At 32.4% G+C, this 2,500-nt stretch overlaps 1 non-coding gene across 1 annotated transcript; it reads right to left on the bottom strand.

Annotated features, from left to right (window-relative positions):
• Positions 1-1,988: 1,988 nt before the first annotated feature.
• Positions 1,989-2,107, bottom strand: LOC149788291 (5S ribosomal RNA). Its single transcript, XR_016424554.1, has one exon. It is a non-coding gene; the product is annotated as a 5S ribosomal RNA (ribosomal RNA).
• Positions 2,108-2,500: the final 393 nt, after the last annotated feature.

Below are 2,500 nucleotides of genomic sequence, written 5' to 3'. Positions count from 1 at the left end.
AAATATATATAAGGAGTTTGCAAATTTTATAAAAGTCAGCTTGCCTAGCAAGTAGTAGGTCAATATGATACAATGTAGAATTTAAGAAAATGTCATTATATGTATTGAAACGTTTGTTTCCTTTGTATCTGTTGATACCTAAAAACCATATCCCAATAATTAAAATTATCCAAGACTATATGTAAATAATACACGTATGTATGTATGTATGTATGTACACACACAAACGTATATATATATATATATATATATATATATATATATATATATATATATATATATATATATATATATATATCACAAAAGACACACACATATCTTAAAACACCCTCAGCCACCCAGGATATATATATGATCCGTTTTTACGAGATAAACTTATTAATTCAGTATGGTATAATTATCGAATAAGATCAGTAGAGTTTTTGCCCTTGTTTGCAATCGTTATAGGATAACGCGTTAAAAATAAAATTACACAGAAGTACAATTAATGTTAATAGCTGATAAAGTTATGCGAACTTTGTTGCATACTCTCTCTCTCTCTCTCTCTCTCTCTCTCGTGTGTCAGTATGATAAAGCAAGAAGAAAAAGGAAGAACAGTAAAGAACATATATAAAAAGGTTTATTGAAACAGCGTCTCATCATGGTGTGGGCACCACGATGCATAGGGATAAATAAAAAAGCGAGTATTCCATTACTTTTCACTTCATTTGATATGCATCCATATGACACAGAATGCTCTCGGTGAGTACAGGGAATCAGATAAACGTCACTGTGCGGGACTAGGTATAAAACATTTATTGTAGTTTTAATTGTAAATTTTTCGGGCATTTAAGTAGAAATTAAATGATTTCAGTTCTAGTGAGAACAACATTTCGACTGTAAAACATAATTTGTTGTCTTGATGCGTTTTCAAGACTCTTTTGCTGATTAGTCACACATCTCTTCAACGTTTCCGATGTACAAATGTTTGTGTGCAGTATAATATTAGTAACTAAAGTGTATACTGATTCAAAGTTCTAATCCAAAAGAAGCAAAACTGGCCTCAGATACTCATATTTGTCACTCATCCATTTTCTGACCCAGATAAGGGGAGAATTCCATGTTGAAATTGACTTAAAATGCAGATTCAGGACATTATTGTTGTTGTTATTATTATTATTATTATTATTCGTCTTTCTGTCCTATCATTTGGTTAAAATAAGCGACACCGGCCTATAAGCTAACTTTAAAGATAGGGTCTTATCAGATTTGCAAAGGATCTCTTCTTGCAACTTGGAGAAGTTAACGTTGTGGAAATACAGAAAGTGGAAGCATGGAATATCTATCTAAACTTACTGTAATCAAAACAGAATTTTATAACCCAATTTATTTTGCCAATGGCCCATATTTACAGTATTCGCTACAGGATGCCAATTTTCCCACTGGCAGACTGAGGCCCTGCTGTAAAAGAAATCAATCAATCAATAAATTAATATAAAAAATTCTCACAATTCATACATTCCATATTTATCAATCAATTAGTGAATAAGAAATACCACAAATAAGTAGCCAAAATGAAAGACATTGATCGCATATTTTGCAACTCTGCGCAAGAGACTACACCAGGAATATATGAGAAGAAACTTGAAGGAAGTATTTCGACGTGAAAGGAGGCAGCTTGTTGTGGTAGTAAAAGTAGAGGAAACTGGATAAATTGAACCGAATTTGTTAATAAGAAATACTGGTCATCTATGATCGCATATTCCAGTAGTAAGGATCGAAACCAAGAGCAGAGAAGTGCAAAGCAACATTTGCTATATTCAGGTCCTATGCTTGATTTTTTTAGGATCCGAATTATTGAAGAAAGTTAAGGAAAAAGAGAAAATGAAAGTCGAGAAATTGCTCTATTTATTATTTATATTGAAGAAAGTAAATTTAGTTACAATAAAAGAAAGAAAGAAAAACTTCAACTGTTTTTAGTTATAAAAGAAAAAAAAAAAAAAAAAAAGAGTCTACAGCACCCGGTATTCCCAGGCGGTCACCCATCCAAGTACTAACCGGGCCCGACGTTGCTTAACTTCGGTGATCGGACGAGAACCGGTGCTTTCAACGTGGTATGGCCGTAGACACAAGTGTTTGTAAATTTAAGACTTATATTCGCTTCTCTCTTCACCGTTTCCGATGTACAGACGTTTACGTTTATGTGCCGTGTAAAATTAGTAATTAAAGTGTACTGATTAAAACTTATATAGATAAACTGCCTTCATACATTATTCAAATTTGTAATTCAGGCATTTTCGGACTCGGACATTAGTTGCTTAACCGGAGGTTTACACCTTCAAATGGACTTAAATAACAATGCATTTAAACGAAGATTCAGTTCATTTTTGTTGTTTTTGGGCATTATTATTATTATTATTATTATTATTTATCTTGTATCAACTGACTAATTCAATAGGTAAATAATCGACATCAGCCTATGAGCTACCTTTAAATACGGACTCGAATCTGATTTGAAACG

This window comes from Sinohyriopsis cumingii, chromosome 11 (assembly GCF_028554795.1).
Source record: "Sinohyriopsis cumingii isolate HCF-2022 chromosome 11, ASM2855479v2, whole genome shotgun sequence".
Classification (NCBI taxonomy): domain Eukaryota; kingdom Metazoa; phylum Mollusca; class Bivalvia; order Unionida; family Unionidae; genus Sinohyriopsis; species Sinohyriopsis cumingii.
The sequence above is the reverse complement of the archived record's forward strand: the minus strand, read 5'-3'. Positions and strand labels throughout refer to the sequence as shown.